Source organism: Coptis chinensis, chromosome 3 (genome assembly GCF_015680905.1).
Source record: "Coptis chinensis isolate HL-2020 chromosome 3, ASM1568090v1, whole genome shotgun sequence".
In the NCBI taxonomy this organism is placed as follows: Eukaryota; Viridiplantae; Streptophyta; class Magnoliopsida; order Ranunculales; family Ranunculaceae; genus Coptis; species Coptis chinensis.
In genome coordinates this window covers 116,850,929-116,868,367 of record NC_141458.1, presented here as the reverse complement: position 1 = coordinate 116,868,367, position 17,439 = coordinate 116,850,929, and the positions used below count along the sequence as shown (strand labels likewise).

Here is a 17,439-nt window from a genome sequence, read left to right as displayed (position 1 = left end):
TTTTGATTAACCCACTACTCTTTTGGTAACTGATTTAGTTCGTAGTTTTTTTTTTTGTTGGTAGTTGGATAAAAGAGTCAAAATTGTAAAAGTCAGTCTGAAATTTGAGATAGATGTCAAATTTCAGTTTTTATGGAGGAAAAACAAAAAAAAAGTTTGCTATTTCCTATTAACTTAAGAATTTTGCATCTGTGTACTTATACCCAATTTTCTGGTTTAATTTTAGACCCATTTTTGTAATACTGTCTACGGAATTTGAACTTGTACGGTGGAACATTGGCGTCTAACATAAATACAAAAAAACACGAAAGAGAATCGATGTGGTGTTGTGTGGCTAAGGGTTGTTGTGTTCTTAACAATGAAGACGAAGTAATGGGAGGAGGACAAAGTTCAAACGTGCAAACAAATTCAACAGACACATTGGAATTATTGTCAAAAAGATAATGCGTCTGAATTGCTATCAAAATCTAATACCGAGCACAAAATGCATTGAAGACTAATTCGCTTCTATTTCTTTTCCTCTGTTTGGGCTTGAATTGCTATCACTGAACGTCTGAGCCACAAGTCTACAAAGTACAAACACATGTTTGGTTTCCCACCACTGCCACCAGACACCAGTAATTTGAGATATCATAAGACTAGTCTGTTCTCAAACTGGCTCAGTGAAGAACTGGCTGATTGCGCATCAAATTTTCACTCAGCATCCAAAAAAGTTACCTAACTAAATGAAATGGAAAAAAAAAAAAAAAAAAAATAGTGCACTGCTGCGCTTCTGGTTGTCTAAACTCTAAAATGTGTCCGAGATTTTCTCCTGTTTTTTTGGCAAAAAGGGCACACCCATAATTGAATCCTACGAAATTTGATCAACATTTCACCACTATTTTATTGCGATTTAAATCATAATATATGATACTAATGAATAATAAACGTATTCTTACCATTTGAGAGTAGAGATTGTTATACACTCAATAAGGCTGTTTCAATTGCCAAAAATATATATAGGGGAGGGATTCATATATCACTCTACAAATTCACTTATGACTTGATTTGTTGTGAATGTAATCTTACTACTATGGATAACATCTTTGCAAAAAATGAACTCATTTAGAAAATTTTAAAAATGCCAAAAAAGGGTTGCAAAGTTTTCAATCTTGGCCAAAATAAACTCATTGATCCTATGTGCTCTTTCATTAGTTTCATGTTTAACTCGTTTATATTTTTTCTTATGAGTTCAGTCCATGCTCCATCACATGAAAACTTTATTTAGTCCCCATCCAATATTTATAAGAGTTTTTCCTTTGTTATTTTTATTATTATTATTATTATTATTTTGCTAACCGGGTGTTGTGGCCAGCTTACGCGTACCTCGACTAACCCAAGTCCTGGTTGGAAATTCAACCGGGTACTGCCTCTCCAGTGGCTTTGAGGGGAATCGAACTAGTGGCCAATTGGGAGCAAATCACATGCCGGACCAGTTGTGCTACCCCTCAAGGTTATAGGAAGATGAGACAGTCGATCAATTCTCTCCTTCTAACAATGTCTCTCAAATCACTTCTTGTTGATCAAAAAGTTAGTGAGACTAAAGGAATATATGACAATTGAACTGGTCATCCCCGCAACTTAAAGTCACGATCAAGTGAATACATGTGCTCTATTGCAGTACAGATGCTAGTTTTTTTTTGGTAAACAGTACAGATGCTAGTTGAACATCCGTTTACTGTACATTAATATTCTAATTTAGTTGGTTCATGAAACTGATGAATACAATCAAATGAATCAATTCATGCATGCATTTGCTCAAACTACCAACATTTCATCAAGTATCAACTATTCAGCTCCATCAAACCTTAAATGACAGACTTGATGAGTCTTGTATCTAGTCCAATGCCAAAGGATTATGTCACTACCAATCCTCTTGTTATTGGGAAATGAAACGAATTCAGATTCTTTATAATTAAGCGTAAGAATTGGAGGACAAACGAAGAAAAGCTCGAGCAGCAAATGCTGGAGTCGTGGAGATGGAAATAAACCACTACGACGTTTTAGGGATTACAACAAGCATAGAGGCAACCAAACTCACCCCAATCGAAATTACAAAAGTCTACAGACTGAAAATATCAGAAATGCATACCAAATTCCATGAACTGAAATCTTCTTATGACAGCCTCATGAAGGAAAAGTCTTGCACTATTTCCGACAATGATATCATTTGTGAGTATCAAAAACAAGAAGAAATAGAAAAACACCGTCAACAAAGACAACGCCGGGGGAGTTCACTTCAGAACGCCATGCTACTATTAATAGTGTTGACTGCAGGTTGTATTATTTTTGTAATTTCAAGGATGAAATATAAAGAAAGTGTTGAGAATGAGACCATAAGTAATGGCGTAGGCACATGCGCAACTTAGTACTTATATCTTTTAGAGATAAGTTGTAGTATGTTCTGGTGAAGCGTTTTTGGTTTTTTTTCCCTTTGTAGCCTTGAAATGTAAATTTCAAATTTGCCATGAGACTATGAGAGTAGTACTTTGAGCGACACTATTGTTTGATCACTGCTCCAAAGTATTACAAACCAATTCATGAATATTAGGGAACTATCGTTAATTGAATATATCAGAGATCACTACGAGAAATCAGTTGATTAGTTTGAAGGAGCCTTACCCGCCTTCAACCATAGATAGAAACCCTAAATAAAGCCTATATCCAGTTCATCCATTGTGATTTACTGATATACCTAAGGCAATGAAGAAAAACATGAGCAAGTAGTAGGATAGAACAGCAGTTTTATCTTCTTTCCAGACAAAGGAAAAAAAGATTAGCCGCTCACCCGCTCCTGTATTTATCAAAATGGTCTTCTTTCTCCATTCCATGCATATGCAGAGTAGCTTTTTAATAGTTAATGGTACCATTTGACTAATACTAATGAAGTGCTCCCTTCCGAAGTACAACCCACAGCCTTGCACCTCTTGCCCTCTCCATGTGCCTTGCAGAACATAGTGCACTCCTTGGCACCTCTTTCTGCCCCATGCCTGATGCGCAAAACTTGAATTGCCTCTTGCAGCTCGGGTCCAACCCTCATGGTTGCAATGCCTACCACCACCATGGGCAATACAGAGGCCTGTGCGGCCTTCAGCACTTCATGTGCCCCCCTAGATATTGGCACTGATGGCTGCCACACTTCCCATATGCAGTGTGGCCCTCAGCACCCTCGTTGCAGGATTGCAGCCAACTTTCTGACACCTACCCGCGGCCATCTCCATGGGGAGATACAAAGACCAGAAGAACCTCTAGCTCCCTTTCCATCCATCAGATACAAATTTTAGCATTTGCTCAGCTGTGGTAGCTAAAAAACCCAGAAGCACAGTTTATTGAGCTTCTTGACATGTCTACCATGCTTGTAGAGATCTCTAGGTTGATGGAATCTGGACAAACTTTGCCAGGAACTTGGTTAGCAAAAATAGCTACGATGTGCCATTTGCAACAGCATTACCAAATTTCCAGCAAGATGATGTTGAACCTTCATACACCACAGGAACTGTGCTACCACTCAGCGGTGTCTCTAATGTGACACTACATTCAGCAGGAACAGATTTCTCAAGACACAAATTCTTTCCATTCTCGTTGGACGGTTGGAGATTGATATCCAAAGCATGATTCGTTGAAGAACCTTCGGTGCAACCAGTTTCTGAACCAAGCATGCTGTCGGAGGAACTCATTAGATGGCCAGGTCAAGAGCGGCCATGTTCAGGGCCTATTGGACCATCAATTTCAGTCCATCTCCTCTTAATCTTCTTTCAAAGTTGAAAAGAGCTTGGGAAGCACTGGGTTATTCACTTATTCAAGCTGTAAAACAGTGTAAGAGTCTCAGAGAAATAAAGAAAGCAATTGGATTTGGTGTATTCTACATATACACATGGTGAATTTATGAAAAGGTGCATGGGAGAATATTTGGGAACCAATATAACAAGTGGCAAAGAACTCAGGTCAACACTAAAACAAAGGGAAGCTCAACGGGAGTATTGTTTCAAAACAACATAACTTCTAGTCGAACCCCATTCACTATTACCAATTAATGACTCACAACATCCCAAATTGACAGGTGACCCAGTCTGAATATTAGGAGAGTAAGCCTTAGTTGTCTGACACCAAATTAAGTAGGCGGTCTCTTTCTCTTCCAAAATGAGACGAGCATATTCTAGTATAGTAGAAAAAAAGGGAAAAAATTATTGGGAGACAGCGTTCAATCTATCTCCATTATCATTGATAAATCCATAAATAACAGTCAAATCAAACCAACCTTACTGGTGTGAAGACAAAGCGGTATCAATACCACTGTCATCAATAATTCAGTACTATTACACAAAATCAGCATGTTTTCAATTGAATAATATAGTATGCTTGGGGAAAAAAAACAATGAGACAAAGAAATACATCATACCAAATGAGTGAGTAACCAGAGTTGCTTATCAGGACGACAAAATAGAACCTATAGCACCACCAAAAGTATGAGTGAAAAATTCCTAGGAAACAAAAAAATGTCATATCAACTCAAGTAAACAATTAAGCTTTATTTTTTGTTTTCTTTGTTTTTCCGTAAAACATTTGTTCTTTTTCACACTAACACCACAAGCTTTATACCAGGCGAAGTTGGGGATTGATCTGAGACCTTGGGGCCCAGCCCAGTGGGTGACTGGGCACAACAACATCAAATCGCAGTCTACGTTGGTAGTTGACACATTTCTCTGAAATGAACAAGTATGCTATAAGGATGTTCATGAAAATTATGAAGCATGCTACAGACTATTATTAGAGGAGTAACCTTAATTTTCTAGGCAACCAGGCCTAGGCCATAAAAATATCTTAGAGCAATTAACTGTTCTCACCAGATATACCCTTTAAAGTCCATCTCTCTGCTCTCAAACACTGACACAATCTTACAAGACGTTAATTGCTCTCTGAAGCTCAACTGCTAAAGTGCAGTAGTGAATGAAAAACCATGTACCAGAAAATCCCTAAGTTGAGAGCTGAAGCACCATGTGCCATTTCGCAACTGCAACATAAAGAAACTATTATGCAAATTGGTGTACTGAAACTAAATTTGCTTCGTCTATTTGTCACCAAGTCAGGGTTGCCTTTCCTCATTATCACTACAAAATCACCATAGGTTATCCTTCCATCCAGTGCATAGTTGGAGAGGAATACCATCTAGTATAAACAGCCATTGAATATAGAAATGCAATAGAGCTTCCTTTGATTCTTTCAAGAACAAAATGAATTTGATACATATTGTCATGCGTCAGAACAGATTTTCAGTGATAGCTGAGGGTGAAGTAAATCCATAATTTCTCTATGACTCTCATACCAATTAAAACCAGGGTTGTAATTAAAATAGCGTCATCTTATATGTTGAACTTTTCTGACATGGGAGACCAATCATGCTGCACTAGAATATCATGCAGCAAAAAAGATTATTTAATTGTTCTTGAGCAAGCATATAGCAAATGTTAGTTTGGGATTAATCCTGCCTAAGAAAATACAGAAATAATTAGCGAGAAACCCAAAATAAAGCTAGAACCACAGTCCAAAAGAGGTCGCAAAGTTGGCACTGACGAGTATGAGATCAAGTCACCTGAGATCAACCTAACCTTTTGTAGAGAAAAAGGGCGTTTTTCTGCTTTTCCGCGGTCGAGGCCCAGCGCTCAAAGCGGCCTCAGTCGCCACCCGGACCTCGAGGCTCCAAGTATGTTTGGCACGACCGCTCGCCAGCGCCAGCATCTCGATGCTCAGTGATTTTAGCGCGACCAGGCCAAAGGAAGCGCCCGGCTTCAGTCTTTGTTTGCGGGTACCATTTATATAATCAGCGATTTTTTGTTTTAGTATAAAAACAAAATCGGTTTTTGGAAACCTAACTTTTCCAAAAAGAAAGAAAGAGAGATTGTAAGAGAAATTCTTAAGTGAGTTGAGTGTTCATTCTTTGTGAGTGAATTGAGAGCTCTTGTAATCTGTTACTACGGACTTCTAGTAAGTAAAAGCTTGGATCTCGCCCGGTGTGGGCGTAGGCAAATTGCGAACCACGATATATCCTTGTCTTGTGGTTGGTTCTCTTTTGCATAATTGTTTTACTTTATATGCTTGTTATTTGATATTGAGAAGTGTTGGGATATTGCTTGGAGGGTGTTGAAGTCTTATGCAGTGTGAAGGATCGATCTTTGTGTAGGATTGATCCATTTAATGGGTAACGTTGTTTTTGATTATTTATTCACAACAATTGGTATCGGGCGAGGTATACGACACAGGATTTTGAGTTTTGGTAAAGAACCATAGTCTTTCGAAATTTATGTAGACAAGGTGTTCGATAAAATTCACGAGTGAGATAATTTTTGGGTTATTGTGTGTGACTTGAAAAAGGGGCTCCCAAGATGTCAAAATGCTAGATTTAAAGTAGAGAAGTTTGATAAAAAGCAAAAGAAAAGATGGCGAGGGTGATGTCGAGATGAGATGACTTCCACAAGCAAGTGGAAGGGTAGTTGAAGAAGCCTTTAAAACATGTCTGATCTTCTGATTGCAAAGAAAAGGGGCATTATCTATCGATTGCTCTAGCCGAAAAATAGTAACAAGATGAGTGGTAAGTTTGAGAATGAGGATGTTAGTGAAGCAAGTCTTGCTTAGAGCCGATGGGGATGATGTAAGTCTTTCGGTGTCTACACAAGGCGACCACATGACCGATCGTGGATTCTTGATTAGGGTGTTCCTACCACATGTGTCCAAATAGGAAGTGGTTTGCTACCTATGAGAACTTGAGTGGAGGTTCCGTTTTGATGGGCAATGACGTTGCTTGTAAGACGGTTGGGATTGGAACTATACGGGTCAAGATGCGTGATGGTGTAGTGAGGACTTTAACCGATGTGAGACATGTTCCTGAGTTAAAGAAGAACCTTATTTCTCTTGGTACCTTGGATTCCAAAGGCCACAATTTTGTGGGAAATGGTGGAGTCCTAAAGATCCTTAGTGGCTCTCTAGTCATTATGAAGGTCAAAGACATGGAAACTTGTATACTTTGTTGGGTAGTACGGTGATAGGTGATGTAGCGATGGGTACATGTAGTGATGATTCCGAGTGCACAAAATTGTGGCATATCGCCTTGGGCATATGAGCAAAAAGGATTGTCTAAGTTGTCTGGAGCATACTCTTGAAAGACTTGGAGAAACCAAGTATGGAATTCTGCGAAAGCATTGTGTCTATGGCAAGGTCTGAGAGTCAAGTTCGGTACAAGCAAGCACAAGGCGAGAGGCATCCCGGATTATGTGCATCACGGATGTTTGGGGACCTTCTAGAGTGGCTTCTAAAGGGAGGTAACCGGTATTATGTCTCTTTCATCGATGATTATACACGCTTGTATGTGTGGGTATATATCTTGAAGTCAAGGATGAAGTTTTGAGACATTTAAGAAGTGGAAGGCAAGGGTTGAGAATGCACGAGATAGGAAGGTGAAGACTTTACGGTCCCGACAATGTGCTTGAGTATACCTATAGGCCTTTCAAGAGTTTTGTCTTGTTAATGCAGGAATTGCTAGAGACTTTGGACGGTGATGGGCACGCCACAATGAGAATGGGTTAGCGAGAGAGAATGAATCGCGACGTTGTTGAGAAAGCTAGGTGTTTGCTTTCCAATGCAATCTTGGCAAAGAGTTACAGGCGGAATCACGATGGCCATGGCGTGTTACTTGTATAATAGATCACCGGATTCCGTGATAGACCGCGCAAAACACCTTATGAGGTGTGGACGGGGAAACCGGTGATTATGGTACTTTGCGAGTGTTTGGATCTAGTGCTTACTAGCACATGAATGATAGTAAACTTGATTCTAAAGCTAAGAAAGCAATATTCTTGGGCTATGCAAAGGGAGGAAAGGGATCGGATTATGGTGTCTAGAGAACCACAAGTTCGGGTCGTGATGAGGTTACCTTTGATGAGACTTCGGTGCTATTTTTTAGCGGTAGGAGAAATTTGGAAATAGGGGTGATTCTATACAATCTCGAAGTGATTGAGATAGAAGCGTCCCGAGGATGCTAAATAGAGTGAGGTTCTTAGTGAAAGAACTATTCAACAAGAAGTAGAGTTACTGACAACGGCGGCAAACTTTGGCTAGATCAAAGCCAAAAAAAGTGTGAAACAAGTTATGAAGCACGGGCATGATAAGCCCGGTGAAGCATTATGGTCAACCGGACTTCGGTTGCTGTATGTATTGAATATTGCGGATGATGAACCGGATAGCTTCAAGGAAAATTTTATTAGAGATGCTCATTCTGAGAGATTGGTCGGTGGATATCACGAGAAAATGGTGGAGGCTCGTGACAAGTTTTGTACTTGGCAATTTGTTTCATTGCCTAAAAGCGGCAAAGGGTTTTGGGTTGTAGAAGGTTCTCTATGGAGTTGAGTTCCAACATTGGTTGGAGGTACTCCACAAATGGTGGAGGCTCATGCATTGTTGATTGATGCCTTTCGTAGGCATGGCCCTTTGTGGGCGTGATTGCTCTTTGTGAGCATGACTCTCTGTGGAGATGGCTCTTTGTGAGCCTGACACTCTTTGTGGGTGGCTCTTTGTGAGCAAGACACTCTTTGTGGGTGGCTCTTGGTGAGCATGACACTCTTTGTGGGTGGCTCTTTGTGAGCATGACACTCTTTGTGGGTGGCTCTTGGTGAGCATGACACTCTTTGTGGGTGGCTCTTTGTGAGCATGACACTCTTTGTGGGTGGCTCTTTGTGAGCAAGACACTCTTTGTGGGTGGCCCTTTGTGGGCATGGCCGCCGGCGGTTGTGAAGTTACGGATGGATGTGTTCTTCTTTGGATGTGTTAAACCGGTTTTATGTGTTAAAACCTCGAAGAGGTGGAGAATGTAGAAAAAGGCGTTTTCGCTTTTCCGCGGTCGAGGCGCCGCGGCAGCTCAAGAAGCGACCAGCGCTCAAAGAGAAGCGCCAGCGCTCGGTCTCGATGATTTTTTGGCGACCAGCGCTCGCCAAAGGCAGCGCCTTTCGAGTCTTTTGTTTGCGGGGCCATTATAGTAACGCGATTTTTGTTTTTAGTATAAAACAAAATCGATTTTGGAAAACCTAACTTTCCAAAAAGAAAGAAAGAAGATTGTAAAGAAAATTCTTAGTGAGTTGAGTGTTCATTCTTTGTGAGTGAATTGAGAGCTCTTTATGTCTGTTACTCTACGGACTCTAGTAAAGCTTGGATCTCGGTGTGGGCGTAGGCAAATTGCGAACCACGATATATCCTTGTCTTGTGGTTGGTTCTCTTTTGCATTATTGTTTTACTTTATATCTTTGTTATTTGATATTGAGAAGTGTTGGGATATTGCTTGGAGGGTGTTGAAGTCTTGTCTAGTGTGAAGGATCGATCTTTGTGTAGGATTGATCCATTTGTTGTGGGTAACGTTGTTTCCGCAGTTATTTATTCACAGCACCTTTTAAGCACTAAACAAGAGATAAATACAAGAAACTCAGATTGGGGACATAATATAATCCTTAAAGAACATAAGTAATTAAGAAATTGGAAAGCATACATTGTCTGTGTCAACTCCAGCAATGATCTCTTTTACCATTTTCCCGTCACCCTTATTACACCTTCTGCACTCCTAGTGCAATTTTCCTTCTAGAACCTCTTTCCGTCTCCATGCCAAATGCACAAACCGGACTTGCCTCTTGCAGCTCGGGTACAATCCTCATGACTGAAATTCCTGCCACCACCATTAGCAATATATAGAAGTCTGTGTGGGTAGATATTGCCATATTGGCATCGAAGCCCGCCTCCATGGGCCTTCCAATACACAGTATGGCCCTCAGCTCCTTCTGACACCTTACCTCTAGCTCCCTTCCACATCCATTAAAGCTACAATTTTTTCCATTGGCTCTGTGCTACGGCAGCTGTTTGAGTTTTTCAGCATGTTTATTCTTGTAGAGAACTTTAGGTTTAATGGAATCTGGAAAAACTTTGCCAGGAACTTCGTCAGTAAAAAGCTAATCTGGTCTCTGTGTCATGTGCACTGCATGCCATCAAGCAACAGCAACAGCAACACCAAATTTTCAGCAAGATGATGGTGAACCTTGATCCCCTACAGGAACTAATGTGACACTAGCAACACTAAATTCAGCAGGTACTGTTTATAGGCTTGATCCAAGGTCAAACTTAGGTCCTGGACGGCTGGAATCACAGGAGCAGATTTCACAAGACGCAAATAATTCAAATTCCAGAGTTGGAGATTATTATCCAAAGCAAGAATCGTCGGAGAACCTTAGGTGAAACCAGATGCTGAACCAAGTATGCTGTTGGAGGAACTCATTGAAGGCAAAGCCCAATCGCCAGCAAAAAGCCCCATATTCAGGGTCTATTGAACCATCAATTCCAATCCGTTTCCTCCTAATTTCATTTAAAGTAAAAAATGAGCTCGGGAAGCACTGGGTGATTCAAGCCACAAAACAGTGTCAAAGCAATAAAGAAAACCATTTGATTTTGATGTATTTGTCCAAGCCTACACACATACGTGTATTCACTCGAAGTTGACACATTTCCGAAGAAATGAGCAAGTAGAATAATACAAGGATTGTTCAAGACAATGTAGGGATTCCAGACAACTAGGTGCCAGGATTCCAGGACAACTACTGTTAGAGGAGTAACCTTACTTTTCTAGGTGCCTGGATTCCAGGACCAGACCATAAAAGCAAAGCCCGACAAACTGATCACAAACACACAAGGGAGTGAAAACGTTGCACAAATACATTGTCGATTCACAAGAACCATTTTTTCATTCAGTTCCTTCCTCTTTTGGACCCTATTCCCCTCTTCGACAACTTGCCTTTCCTCAATCATGTTCTTGATTCTACCCACTCGATGTGGACCATTCCCCAAGTCCTTATCCACCATTCTGGAAAGGACATTTAAAACCGTAGAAAGTAGATAAAAAATAAAAAAAGAGGCCTTATAATAAAAGATGATACACGAAATATAGATGAAATAAAACAAGCAAAACATAGTTTTGCAAATGAAAACTTGTGAGAACACAAAAACCATAAAAAGAACAAACCAAGAAAAACGAAAAAAGAAATAAGTGTGGAGAAAGCAAATGAAACAGGTCAACCAAAGAAAAAGATGCCAAAAATATTGAATACAATAAACCACGATATTAAGATCTCCTTGGAAGATGAAAAAAACAAGACAAGTAAAATAAATTTTACAATTTGAACATTAAGTAAGTTAAAAAGGAGAAAGCACCATGATAAAAATAAATAAATAAATAAAATCACACTAACAAATAATTGGAAGTCCACACAAATTTTTAGATAAAACCTCAAGAATTTTTAAATTAAAATACCAGACACCGAAGTAGGAAGTTAACTTACTTCTCAAGCTGACAGTTCTGAGAAACTAAAACAAGGACTGTATATTGCCCCATCAATACATGGTTTAAGGCACATGTTCATATCTTCATTAGGAATGTGTTCTTAATCATCAGCCAACCATGCGTAACCACGATACCAACACAAAATAAAACAAATAAAAAAGAGAAAGCTTTTCAACAAAATAACAAAACAAGAGCCAAAAACTTTGTTGCAATTTTCAATAACACAAAATCACAGTAAATAACATTGATTTTTTTTTCAAAATAAGAAATATGGAACACAAGGAATAAGGTAAAGAAAAAGAAAGAAATCAAAGAAATAAGGCTAATAACTCTTGAAGGGGCAGTGCTAGGTCAAGTAATACTTAGGTATAGAGGTGACATTACATCTCTAAATGTTAGTCACAGACCACAAAAGCAGGATCTGAAAGTGCCAACAGTTCATTGTTTGAGGATTCACTTAACATCTCTTATTTATTCTTCATTGTGTTTAATCATCCCCCACCGTGCGTTCTACATGTCCTTATTACTGTTTGCAACATGACATTTATCAGGAAAAAAAAAAAATACATGTACCAAAATAAACACTCATAACTATATGATTACCCTACCACAATGGCTTGCAAAAAATATGTATTCTATTTGAAACACTGGAGCATCATATTCTAAAGAGTCCTATTATCAAACGAGTTGAGAATACCCTCTGGATTGATAAACCTGCTACCTCAACTTCTCCCACTGTTTCTGATTCACAGGGACACTGCATGGATATAATTCTCGTCGTTATGGTTCTTTTTTTATATTTAGTATTTAGAATTTTAGACAAGTCAGAGATTTACATTATCTGTTGAAAAGTAAATAATAAATCAAGTGCATACTGTTTGGCAAAACTGAAACTTGATAGTTGACTGTTTCCGTTATTATCACGTACAATAATCATGCAACAATTATAAATACTGTAAATGAAGTGGGACAAGAAAGCGATATAAAGAAAATATAGCAAAAAATGTAAAAGCTCAAAAGAGAAGAGAGTCTCCAGAACACTTGTACTCCTTTCTCCATTACTTAAAGCATCTACACAAATCACTCGTTGCATCTAGATTAATAAAGTGAACTCTAGATTTTTCATGTTGTTTGCCCGATGACCTTGCCCATTTGCTCATCACTCTTCCTCTTACGCACACCAAGCACTTGTTTTTTTATAAGCAAAATATAGTTACTGTACTTGCAATATAGGAGGGGTAACGCTAAGAGAAAGTCCAATGGAGCTATATGGGCTGCTAAACGCCATATTTCACCCCAAAAACATAAATGTCATTTCCAATAAAAAGGTCTTAAATTTGGAAGGAGTCAAAAACCCAACCAAAATTAAAAGCAGGTCCAATGGAGAGCTGCTAAAAGGTGCCACATAGGCTTTTTAGCATGCCCAGTCAAATTTAGCCCAAAATTAAAAAATCAATCCAATCGCGTTTTTTTATTTTGAAGCGCTAAATGATACGTACGGCATAGTTTCTGCCGTCCGTCTATTATTTTGTAACTTAAGTTGAATTTTTTTAGACGAACGATACAATTTCTGCCATTTGTCAAAATTTAACACACGGACGACATAGTTTATGTCGTCCATCTACTGAACTTATTGTAACAGCTGCTAGCGAATGCCTTAACTTTGGCTGGGTTTTTGACTACTTCCAAATTTAAGACATTTTTAGCAGCCCCATTGGAATGACATTTTTGTGGTTGGGATGTTATATTTGTCTTTAATAGCCCATATAGCCTCCCGCAAAGTCCAAACCCAGTTGTCTATAAATACAAGTTTCATAGCCCAGCCTATAAACACAACAACAAGTGAAGGCGTGAAGCTTAGCCCGGTCTGTTTTTTTTTTCGTGGTCTCCAAAATCAGTTTGTATAGTCAGGTGGCGTGCCCTGGATGTATATAGTTTGAATATGAAGACTGAGGTACGCCTACAAAGAGGATTTGCCATGTGAAGCACTCCTGAACAAAGAGGATTGCAAGAGGATCTTAGACCTTGATATTCTTATCGTCTATTTTTGGCGAATTTGATTAATTCTAAATCCAAATACCAAAATACACAAAACCAATTGGGCTTTTATATAAACTTCTAAATTGCCGATCAATAAAAGGTCCAAACTCCAAAGCCCTATAGTTTCGAGACATATAAAAGGGATAAAATATGAGTAATCTTTTTAATTTTGTTACCTTACTGTAGTCTCACCGATTAGTTAGGATTCTAAGTCCGAGAGTGCTGAGATTATCACACCCCACTCCTAAAAAAAAAGTATTCAATTTTGTTTGTTTTTTGTTTTTTTGTCAGGAAGTCTAAATAATAAATATTAACAAAATTATTCATTTATTTTAATTCGCAAAACTAGAATGCATTGACTATTAAGAATTTAATATGAACTGATTAAGTTAACTACTTAAGCACGTAAGTCATTAATTTATACTACTGTATCTAAATATATCTACATAATTTAGTCCACAAGTCTACAACAAGTCAACAAATTGTTAACTTCCTATAATATTATAAGTTTATATAACCCTACTATCATGTAAAGAAAACTATAAAAGATTAACATTGAAAGTAAAAAATTATATTGTTTTTTTTAAGTGAAAATTTTATTGATAATGATAAAGAGTTTTACAAATAATTAGGACAAACGTGCAACAAGTTACACCGCAAATCTTTTTTGTTTTTTGTTATTCATAGCTAATGACTCAAAAGACAAAGTAGTCCTCATTAATAAATATCTAGGCATCTAATTTTATTATTCATCTAGGAGTATTAGGCGTAAGAAAAAGACCCGGATGAATTTAAGAGGCCACGATCATTATAGGTTATACTACTAGTAGCGATATAAAAATATATTATTTATTATTTTAGGCTTTTGAGTCATTACCTATGTATGTAGTAAGTCCGGCCATAGGAGCCAAATGGCTAGTAAAAGGGATAAAACTTTAGTAATCCTTACCCTACGCCACGAAGAGTCAAATCTAAGGAATAAAATCTGAGTATTCTCGAAATGATGTTGCCTGAGGAAGAAAAAAAAGAGATTGAAAGAGCAATTAGTACCCTTAGTGCATATTCTAGATTAAAATGACTATCTGAGGAGCACAAACAAGTTTTAGTGGAAATTTTAAATCCTGAAGTTGTGAACCCAGTCCTAGATTCGATGAATCAGTTGTGTAATATGTTGGAATCCTTTGGAGATGTAGAATGGAGTTTATTCGAAACGGTGCAACGTCGTGCACATGAAACAAGGGAAAGATATATGCAAAGACTTCTCATTCCTCCGGAAGATGAAGATGATGATTGGGGATGTTGCTCTGGTTCCGGTTGGTGGAAAAAAAACCCTACTATCATGTGGAAAAAAACTATAAAAAATTAACATCAAAAGTAACAAATTATATTGTTTTGTTTATATATATCTACATAATTTAGTCTACAAGTATACAACAATTCAACAAATTGTTAACTTCATATAATATTATAAATCTATATAACCCTACTATCATGTGGAAAAAAACCATAAAAAATTAACATCAAAAGTAACAAATTATATTGTTTTGTTTATATATATCTACATAATTTAGTCCACAAGTATACAACAATTCAACAAATTGTTAACTTCATATAATATTATAAGTTTATATAACTCTACTATAATGTGGAGAAAACTATAAAAGATTAACATTAAAAGTAAAAAATTACATTATTTTGTTTATATATATCTACATAATTTAGTCCACAAGTCTACAACAATTCAACAAATTGTTAACTTCCTATAATATTATAAGTCTATATAACCCTACTATCATGTGGAGAAAACTATAAAAGATTAACATTGAAGGTAAAAAATTATATTGTTTTTTTATTTAAGTATAAATTTTATTGATAATAATAACGAGTTTTACAAATAATTAGGATAAACGTGCAACAAGCTATACCGTAAGTCTTTTTTGTTTTTTGTTTTTTTTTTTTTTGGTTGAAGTCTGACGTTTTTTTAAGAATTGAGAGTGAAAGAAAATAGGGAGAGCTTCCAGATTTATTAGGGGTGATTAGAATTATACAAACTGACCGGTTGGGCTTTGGGTCTTTGGCTATTTGTTTTAGTCTAGGTCATCAACTCATCAAACATTCAAAGACACATTTATCCATCTTTAATGGTTTTGGACTCAAAATAAATGATAAATGATATATATGCGAGAGTTAGTGGTTAGTGAAACAAAAATAAAGTTAGTGGTTAGTGAAGCATAAAGGAATCTAATACATGCTTGGATCAATCAGTGTAATTTAGATCTTTTTTGGGTTTAAGTGCCCAAGACACAGAGGATCTACATGGCAGGATCTTGGCTCTCCATAATGTTAAAACTACTGGACTGATGAAATTAAAGGTGTTAATTTAATCTTTTGTTAATAAACACCGATTGCTCGAAACAACTCTTGATAAAGTTGCAACACTATGAACTGCCTAATGAGATGCTGGTGAAGTTGTCCGCTCATGAACAAAAGTTGCTTAAGGCTAACATGTATGTGCAATTGAAAGAACTTGAACGTAAAAAACAAGAAGCTGAATTCATGTAAAAAACAAGAAGCTGAATTCACGACAGCCCATATTTGTGCTGAAGTTATCAAACTAGATCTGGAGAATGCCAAGTCTGCAGCTCAAATGACTTCATCCAACATTCCTACTCCCGAACTCAATGTCCAATCAAAATGGGTTGAGGTTGAGAAAATGAAAAAGTATCTGGTGAAGATTACACCTGAAGCCACCAGGAGACTCGGACGAAGCAAATAGCGTAAGGAAAACTAAGCCCTAACTTCTTATTGATTCACATTTTCATAGAAATACTAATTAGTTTATTGTCAATTTCTGATCTACATATATGTTTATTTCGAAGTTCTTTCATAGATTAAACTCATTAAATATCAAGTGTTTTTTGCTATATCTTTTGATACGAGAGTTCATTTTCGATTTGATCAGTTGGGTTATTTCTATTTTGATTAGTAGTTTCTTAATATGTAGTTATCCCAAAACTTTTCATTTTTGGAAAATTCTGAGTTTTGTGTTAATTAGGGTATTACGCCTATATAAAAGTTGATAGTCTGTATTAGGTTTTGCAGTTTTGGATTGAGTTAATAATATTAAGAGTTTCTTCTCTTGTTTCCATTGTTTTGGTATTCCTTGTGTGTGAATCAACAAACCTTAAAACCATTAATCTTTGGTACTTCACAAGAAATCAACAAACTATAGTGTAGGTTGTGAAAATCTGCAACTTATAAATTCTTCACTGCATCAGTAAACCTCATCACTCTTCTATTTTTTTGGTTCTTCAAAACCCTAATTTCAGGTTCATGTTTTTAATATCAAAGAAGAGAGAGACCCCTGAGAGTGAGAGACCGTACCTACTTACCTACATGGGAACACGTGCTCAAGGCTAGTCGTTGTAATGCCAGTAGCTCGCTCCCAGGTCAGAGAGGTAGGCTGAACCAAGGCCCAAAATTTCGATATCGGTTAATATATCGATGTATCCAAAAACCGAGATATATCGGATATATCGGTTTTTTTGGTGACCAGTCCAAAGTTTCTAAAATATCGGATATCTCACCGATATATCTCGGATATCGGAAATTTCGGAAATTTCAATATTAAATTATTAACAATTGGTCAAAAAGTCAACTGATATATATCAATTATCTCGAAAATATCGATTATATCGGCGATATAAACTTTCATATCGGAAATTCCGATATATCTCGAAAAAAAAAGGGATTCAATATTCGGTGGATATATATCGGAAATATCGATATCGGTGTACCAATTTACTGAAATATATCGGCGAGATATCGGATATCTCGGCGATATTTTGGGCCATGGGCTGAACATGAATTTTTTCCAACTGTTAATTTAGTTGGTCGGTTTTTGTTGATACACTGATGTTGATATGGTTTTTTCTTTTTTTGGTTGGAACTCAGTTATATAGTTGTCTGTGCTTGGACAAATCATTATATGAACGAAG

General features: G+C 37.3%; 1 long non-coding RNA gene across 3 annotated transcripts; it reads right to left on the bottom strand.

Moving 5' to 3' along the window:
• Nucleotides 1-2,586: 2,586 nt before the first annotated feature.
• Nucleotides 2,587-11,389, bottom strand: LOC147513429 (uncharacterized). 3 transcript variants are annotated; one of them, XR_015215456.1, is made up of 3 exons: nucleotides 9,467-11,389; nucleotides 4,439-5,645; nucleotides 2,587-3,843 (listed from the first exon to the last, which is right to left on the bottom strand). It is a non-coding gene; the product is annotated as an uncharacterized LOC147513429 (long non-coding RNA). The 3 variants fall into 3 exon arrangements; XR_015215458.1 differs by having other exon boundaries at nucleotides 9,566-11,389; XR_015215457.1 differs by having other exon boundaries at nucleotides 4,439-5,629; nucleotides 9,566-11,388.
• Nucleotides 11,390-17,439: the final 6,050 nt, after the last annotated feature.